The sequence below is a fragment of the Schistocerca gregaria genome, chromosome 4, assembly GCF_023897955.1.
Source record: "Schistocerca gregaria isolate iqSchGreg1 chromosome 4, iqSchGreg1.2, whole genome shotgun sequence".
Lineage (NCBI taxonomy): Eukaryota > Metazoa > Arthropoda > Insecta > Orthoptera > Acrididae > Schistocerca > Schistocerca gregaria.
The window spans coordinates 594,717,435-594,726,488 of NC_064923.1; positions in this window are offsets into that span (position 1 = coordinate 594,717,435).

Sequence of the window (9,054 nt, forward strand, 5' to 3'; positions counted from 1 at the left end):
GGTGCTAATTGGTTCACCGTGCTCGATCTGAATCAAGTCTGTTATCACATTCCCTTAGCCGAAAAAAATAAAAACGTTACAGCATTTTGCACCGATTAGAATCTGTTTGAGTTTAACAGGGTTCCCTTTGGTTTGGCTATTGGCGCAGCCGTTCATACTCATTTGCTGGATAATATTCTTGGAGACTTGGAATTTGTGTGTGTTTACAGTTACTTGGACGACTTGGTGATTTATAGCCGATCGTTTCAAGAGCATTTGAAACATATCCATCAAGTTTTTGCTAGCCTGCCGGGGGCTGGTTTGACTGTTAAACCCAGTAAGGTGACATAAGGCAGGCAGCAGGTATCCTTCTTAGGTCACTTAGTAACAGGCGAGAGCATTCTCATAGACCAGGAGTGGACTAAGGTATTGAGAGCTCTCCTGCCACATGCTGATAAACGCGGGATTGCCAGGTTCATAGGCATGGCGAATTATTTAAGGCGTTTGGTCCCTAATTTTGCTCAGTTGGAGGCTCCTTTAAATGAATTGCGTCGAAAAATGATGCGTTTTGAATGGGGATCTGCCCAAGAGGCCGCGTTTGAGCACATTAAGGAAGCTATAGTCAATCCTCTGCTTCTCGTAGTGCCTGATTTTAGTAAAAAATTGATTGTACAAACCGATGTACCTAATGCGGGGATTTTGGCCGTCCTCCTACAGGAGTTCGAGGGTCAAAGGCAGCCATTAGCTTACGCGTCTCGTCGGTTAACTGGTGCAGAAATTAAATATTCCCTTTACGAATGTTTGGCATTGGCCGTCTGGAGAAGTATAGCTTTTATCTCGAGCTTAGAGTATTTCAGCTAGAAACCGACAGTCAAGCATTAAGCATTAGCCAGGTCGCGTAAAACTGGCGGTATCTCCAGGTGGGCAGTACACATTTAAGCGTTTTAATTCAAGGTTAAACATATTAAGGAGACTGAGAATGTGCTCGCGGACGTCCTCAGCCGTATGTTCACTGAACATCCATCTAGTGAGCGCGCCCAAGAAATGGAGGAAGGCAATTTTAGTTGTGTCGTGTTAGGCGGTATTCCTCAATTAAAGTGACGTCGCCGACCATCACGATCAGTACCCCACTTGGGGATCGGCTAAGGAACGGCTGTCGGCTGGGGAACCCTTGGATGGATACGTCATCAGGAAAGGCATTTTGTGTAAAAGGATGGGACGTGCCAAGGAGTTGAAGTTCTACCTACCAGCCACCCTGTTACGCCCCGTTTTCCATTACTTTCACAACTCGTTGATTGGCGGGCATTTAGGAACCTGTAAGACCTTGCAGAAAATTAAGGAGCATTTGACTTTGCCGTGTATGGACTGAGACGTTAGAAAATGGTTCATATGGCTCTGAGCACTATGGGACTCAACTGCTGTGGTCATCAGTCCCCTAGAACTTAGAACTAATTAAACCTAACTAACCTAAGGACCTAAGGACATGACACACATCCATGCCCGAGGCAGGATTCGAACCTGCGACCGTAGCAGTCGCACGGTTCCGGACTGCGCGCATAGAACCGCGAGACCACCGCGGCCGGCTGAGACGTTAGAGAGATGGTTTCTCGTTGTTGGTCGTGTCGTGAGGCCAAGCCTAAGAACGCTCTTCAAAGGGCTGTACTATTATGCGTACTTTAGGCCCAGTTAATGTTCTGGTTAAGGACAACTGCAGCGGTAAGGAATGCCGGTCCATCTTAATCAAATTAAGTTTGGTTAGGACACTCGCTGGGCTACTCCGGAGTTGGTGTTTTGAGATGGGGGGGGGGGGGGGGAGGTTGAGCCATGTTGCGGCTCGCATGGGTGGCGTTGGTTTGGTAGGTTGGTATCGTGTAATAGGGACAGTGGCGTCTCGTTTTTTTCTCATGTTCACTGTACCCTCTATATTTGCTAACGTTGTCTGTCTGTGAGTGGCAGCAGCGGCAGTTATCGATATCTAGTACCCTAGTATTACAGCAGTGAGGTCCGGCAGCGCGAGAACATGCCGGGACTGCTGGCAGCACGCAGGCACTCCTGCATCGAGGGGCTGTAGTTGCAAGGGCGGCAACCTCGTTCTCCACCGGACCCAGGACGTTTGAGTTGAGTGAACATTAACCTAGTAGTGAAACCCCCACTATTTTGAGATCACGCCGATGGTTCACCCATTGATGCTTGCAGGGTTGCTGAGACGAAGAGCAACGAGTGTTTGGAGTTGGCGAAATTAATTAGCCATTCTACAACTTTTATTATTAGTCATTGACTTCCTTGTGTTTATTGATGAAGTTCCACCAGCGGTATTTTTCTGCCTAGTGACCACTAACGCCCCACTCACTTGGCCTGTAGGTTAGCGTATTTTCGCGGCAGTGTAGCTTTCCATGCCCTGCCACTACTCTCCAGTAAGGCGTGTGGTTCGACAGCCTCTTCCATTGTGGTTCGGATATTTGTTTCTTTTGGACTAATTTGCTCATAGGGGATCCTTTTTATTCTGGATGTTCTAAACACCGTATTCTGAAGACGCAGTGCTGTCTGCCGGTTCCACCTTCCCTGGGTTATTCCATCGTTGTGTTGGTTATCAGACGTTAGGTGGAAGTTGAGTTGGTCGTTGTCTGCTACAGCGAGGGCTGTGTGCTCTCAGCTTGGAGGGGAGACAGGATGACCAGCTCAGGATACTTGTACCTGGGCAGGGAGGTCTATTCTTTTTGGAGGTGCTATTGTTGGTTTGTCAGGTTAGAGCCGGAAGCTCTCTCTGGTTTCGGTTTTCACTTGGTAGCCCCTGGAACCTTTGTGGAGAGGCAGGCATACTTTTAGAAACTTCCAAAGTTCTAGATATCTTGACATATTTACGTTCGCTTCATCTGAAACGCTATGGGTCTTCCAGTGTCTTTGCGCTATGAGGTAGCAGTAACGGCTGACGATCATGCGCAATTTTTGCACTGATCGACTTGTCATTGTTCCAGTAGAACAACGTGGTGTAATTCACGCAGCACGGAAACTTTCCAGCATGTTTAAGTTAGAATAACTTGTCCATACTTCGCGTGAAAAGTAAAGGTGATTATTTCTTCATGCGTGTTCGTTTTCTTCTGTTTCTTTACGCCTTTGATACCTGAACTGACAGCCGTGTCCTTTGTTCGCATTGTAACGGTTGTGGCTATTTGAAGAGCCACCTGCTCAACCAATAAATTTCTTTCGGTGTGACTAAGTAATTACGCTTACGATGTTATTTGTGAATTCTCGAAGTTTACTTGTAAGTGTGGAAACCTGGCTGAACAAATCAATTGTGTGAGAACCACGTGGGTGTGGAATATGTGGAGGCTTTCAGCCTGACCAGATTACTCCCCATCGATTTGTTTTATATGGTTGCTATTCTGTGATGGAAAGGCACTCGCTCTGCCCACTTTTCCTCGTGTGCATGCGAGTGCTGGTGGTGGTTTCTTGCTTGAGTCCATCTTCTGAGTCTGGACTGAGTAACTGAGTGTACCGAAATTTCCTTATTACTCCATATCGTTTCCCTTCCGCTGAATGTTGTTCCAGGATCGGGCAATCGTTTTTATTTTATAAAGTAATTGATTCCGTCCATTAGCGAACACTGTTAATTAAATAAACCAGTAATAAGTGGTACACCATGAATTCTGCGTATTATTTCACGACGGTTAGGTTAATACCAGGTTTCAATTGTAAAATCAATATGAATGCCCTGTTCATTTTTATATCTTTTGACGTGTGGTTGCGTAAGGCCAGTAATAAAAGAGAAGGCGAAAGTCACCAGAACAACTTAATTATATGATCAAAGAAAAAGGGCGATAACAATTGTAGATCCTTTTATATAAACAATTTCCAGCTCTGTCGGTTCTCTTGTCTTAAGAGTCGGCTTAGGTGCCCCAAAGTACTAAAAATATCATACCGATTCGTGGGTCCTAGGCCAAGTAACTAGTGCACGCTCTGTACAAGACCTATGCATCTTACTTACAGGGTTGGAATACATACAAAGGTCAGCCTTGCTGCAGTAGGAGACATTAGAAAGGACTATCAAATTAAACCACATAGTTTTCTGTAATCGCCAGAGGGCTTTGAAGTTTGGGAGGATATAGATCGTTGTAGACAGCTTTATAAAAGCGGTAATCCAACAAGCGACAGAGAACTTTTACATAAAAAAATAGTGCCAACATTATGTGCATTACTTATTGCTATAAAATCAGAAAGAAAAGAAACGTGTTCCTTTCGGTAAAGATGTTGTGCACCAAACACTGTATGAAGTGTGATTTATCTAGAAGAAATCTGTAAACAAAAGAAACATTCTGGTAGAGAGAACCGATGTAGCTGATTAGTAACGGAAATACTTGATACAAGTTAAGAAATTAAGAGAAAAAGGCGGAAAGTTCTTTTGCAGACCACAGCAATACTTTCTGAAAATGTTAGTAGGGTCGTGGCGTTGACGGCATCAATGACAATGTTTGTGGAAACAACAGTATTGCTATGGTGAGTGATGGACCTAATTCAGTGGTTATTTCCAAAATAAACCTCATTTCATATTAAATGTTTATGTCCGCACTTTCTCCATTTCCCTAAACAATTCAGGACCGCTATCTTTGGGATAGCTACTAGGTCACTCAGCAATGTGTTTAGAATCCCTTGGCATGACCTTGTTCCGCGAAACAATACATCAGACGACAGTACGAGATCTCAGATGAGAAAAGACACCAGTCTGGTAAGTGGTGGATCAAAAGCACAGCATCACATCGAGTCGTGTGTTGATTGAAAAACAACTAGTCACTAAGTGCAGTAATGTATAGCCAAGATAAATTCGAATTTTTTTTGAGAGGGTATGACACTTGTAGGTGGCTCGGGTGCTCTATCGACAGTTAAATTCATCATGAATCAGTAGCAGACCTTCTTTAGCAATTACACAAATGAAAATAAAGTTAGAACTGATTACTAGAAACACCAGGCTTTGCTATCATCGAACAAATGCGAATTAGTGGCGTTGGATATAATGCATTGTGAGGCACACCGTGGAAGAATTATTCAGATATGTACATTTATTCACTCTCATTTTAACTCAAAACTGTTACGCAAAATCTAGCTATTATTTATAATACCGGAAATACATTAAAGTGACGTAATAAACATCATATATCTAATGTCGAAAATTGAAAGTAACGAACTAATGAATGTGCTCATCCTAAAAGGGCTAGACGAAATTTTTGGCATTGATTACGTGCACTATTAGTTACAGCAACTGAAAATTAACATAAATGCTAGTTAAGTTCATATGACTTTGTTGACTTACTTTTTAGAATAATCATGAAGAAGAAAAGAAAAAGTCTTTTCAAAAAATCACTTAACCATAACGAATACCGATAGGCCTTGGTCTTAATTTTCACTAAAAGCTCTGATTCAGTAAATAAAACTTAAGGAAATAATATTAGTATTTGCTTCCTACAGCAGACTTGCTCAAATCTGAAACACCTTCACCGCGAGGTGCATTTGGATCATTCAGAGTTTTGATGGATTTAATAACTTTTGGCGCACAGTGTGGGGCGAGCCTCGTTAGAAATTTGCATGCTTGTCACAGCAGAGCTTTGAATTTATGAAAATGCTGTGGAGAAAAGCTTGCTCAATAGTACTCTCTATCGCCCTGCCTCGGCTTCAGTTTATTTTTTGTCGTGGATAATAATCATTACTTTTCTTCTCTCAGTGTACGTACTCTCTCTCTCTCTCTCTCTCTCTCTCTCTCTCTCTCTCTCTGAGAAAGTTCTGAACAAGTTACTTTTCTTCTCTCAGTGTAATTCATTTTACTCTTTGTGTCTCTTTCTCTCAGGACGCTGTCGTTTATATTCCAAATTGTTCTCTTTTTCCTGTCCTACAGCAAGATGTTCTCTGTACAAGGGTGGTGCTATTGCAATGTGTGTAGTATCCGATATTTTAATTGTAACATGTTACCTCGCATTTCCATGTCTGTCTTAACGGAAATATATGCAAGATTCTAACAGATATGTCCGACTTCTGGTTTGGAGAATTCCCCCGTTGCTTCCTACAACCCTTTAGATAACAATCAGAAACCATAGCTAGAAGAGATGAGCTCCGTTGCTAGCCACGGTCAAGACAGCAGAAGATTAGCATTTAAGGTCAGATGTACGTGTTAATTTGGCATCTGAAATCAGGCCGTCATTTCAATTTCTACCACCCCTATCGCCACCTTTGTTCTCTTAGACGAGAACCGACTTCAGCCGTAGCATCTACAACACTTCAAATTAAACACCACACATCTACGTCTTTTTATTTTGTTGATGCCGACCTACATTGGGAGAAATAATATCATAATAAAATAAGGGAAATCACAGCTTGTACGGAAACATATAGGTGTTCGTATTTTCCGCGCACCGTTCGAGTTTGGAATAACAGAGAATTATTGTGAAGGTGATTCGATGAACCCTGTTATATATGTGATTTGCAGAGTATCCATGTTGATGTAAATACGAGTTTAACCACACCGAGTTGCCAGTACAGCAGAATTTTAGATCCGGAGAATTGTTGTACTCTGGTACCAAACAAAGCCTAAGTCAAAGGGTTCAAATGGCTCTGAGCACTATCAGGTCATCAGCCAACTAGATCTTAGAATTACTTAAACCTAACTAACCGAAGTACATGACACACATCCATGGCCGAGGCAGGATTCGAACCTGCGATCGTAGTTGTCACGCGGTTCCGGACTGTAGCGCCTAGAGCCACTCGGCAAAGCCTAATTCCTCTGTATTAGTTTATAAATCTCATTTCTTCCGACTGACAGACTAACTGACGAAACCCACATAGGTCTCTTTCTGTTGATGTCATTTGAAAAGTCCTTAAGTGCAAAACCTAACGGTGCGTGCTGAATATCACACACTACCATGTACCCAACAATGCCTAGAGATGAAGCGCAGAACATCCATATTTAAGATTATACGTGTGCCGAATTATGCTTACGCCTGGACGCCTATCACATCAACAGATGAAATAGAGGAAAAAGTGAAAGAAATTACTACGAATCACAGTCAGAGATGTCCATGATTTTATTGGCCCATCAAATGATTAATTCCGTGAAATTTTTTGGATGTTTCGGGTAAATTTCGTTCAAAATTATTCAATAGATGTTTGTCAGAAGTCAACACCGATATAGAACTACTGGAACTCATCGTAATACATGGCTAAACTTTAGCTGACAGACATATAATATTCAAACAATAAGAGTTTCATCGATTCCAGCAACCATTTGAGGCCCAGTGCTCGCTACAGCCTTTCGCGGACATCTTCATTTGCCAGTTTTCAGTTATTATCATTTATGTTCGTCGCGCAAAGTTTTTAACCTTATTTGCCGTACTTCCTCTAAGCTATCGTCATGGTCATTTCTTAGCTGTTGGAATACGGCTAACTTTCTTGGTCTGTCTATCAACAATTTGCTTGGCTACCTCTACCACCCATATCCATTTAGTTTTTGTACACATCTAAAGACGTATTTCTAAGAAATTTGTAACTGGATGGATTTTTTTTTTACTTTCAGGTCTTTCCTAGTAATATCTAATATGATTTTTTTTCCTTTTATCGTAGAATAGCTTTCATTCGAGGTTCACCCTTGGTCTAAACTTCAGTAGCTCTCGGCAGTGTTGCGAGTGCACGGTGCCCTCAGCGGCCCTTCGCGAACAGGCCGTTTCCCACTCGCGCGACTAATAGTATTATGGTAACAGATTACCTCGACCGACGATGGTGCTCCTGTACAGGCCACAGCAAAAACGACGTTCCATGCCCAAGAAGCATGGTCTAAGGCATACGAGACAGAACGTTTTCTGCCTAAAGTAATGAACGCCGACACACAGGAACTCCTCGGAATATATCTCTAAATCGTCTCCAGTGCGGTTCACCTATAATTTGTCGATGGAGCAGCTATCGAACGGCTTATTCACCGATCCACTGATAAATGTCGTTTCCATCACTCCTACGGCAATGTGAGTGTAGTGACTGTCGACCTCGTGGGATTTAGGGTTCGGATCATACGAATGTTCGAACTGCCATTTGATGTTCCCGCCACATTTGTGTTGGACGTAATGCGGCCTTAAGTCATGTGCAAGAAAAGTAGGACACGTTCTAGACATATGTTGTTCTGAATAGGGTGCGTCAGATGCGAAATGGATCGTACAAACACATCCCGTCGTACGTGGCCGTTGACGTATGAAGAGCGATCGGCATTAATGACGGACAACCGCTGAGGTGTTCGGGGTGTGGGCAGGAGAGGTGTGACCGCTCTCGGTGGCTGCAGAGGCGCCTCGTCCAGATACCTCGTGCTGACATTACGCCAACATCGAAACCGACGACGCTTCCCGGTACCTACGTCGAAGCAGCGAGCATCCGTCGACGTGCTCGACAGCAGCGACCCAGTCTGCGCTTTACCTGTGTGAGGAAGAAGAGCACCTGAGGGCCGAATGAACCTCGGAAGAGGAGGTGCGGGAGGTTCCTACCATTCATCGAGATCCACAGGACAAAACGACGCTTTCCGAAAGCAGAAGTCTCTGAAACGCCGAAACAAGTGGAGACACTGTCTGCAGGAAACGCTTTCCTCTGCGGGCCAGGCTGCAACGACCGCCCAAGGACAAAGACAGCTTGATGATACTCAACCCAATAACAGGATCCTGAGCGATGATGCGGCTAAAACACCAGACGAACGTCATCTGTCGCCTAACATACTGCACCTCCACGATGGTGTCTGGGGATCTGAGATGGAGATGGAAAGAATTACGCAGACTCGAGTGACCACCTTATATCCGCTGCCGGTGGTTCGTCAGACAGGCACCTTGTCCCAGCCGATCACATATATGCTTGTTGCTGTTGACAGGGATTGTCAGTCGGGGACGTAGCGCTTAATGGACGAAACGACAGCGGGATATGTCTCTGTACCATTCAAAGATCCAGATGAGTCGGATGGGTACAGTCAATCTCAACTGTATTACTTCCACGATGAAAACCTAGCGGTTGAAGGACATGAATTGGGCGGTGGACAAAGATATAGTGCTCCTTTAAAAGATCCGG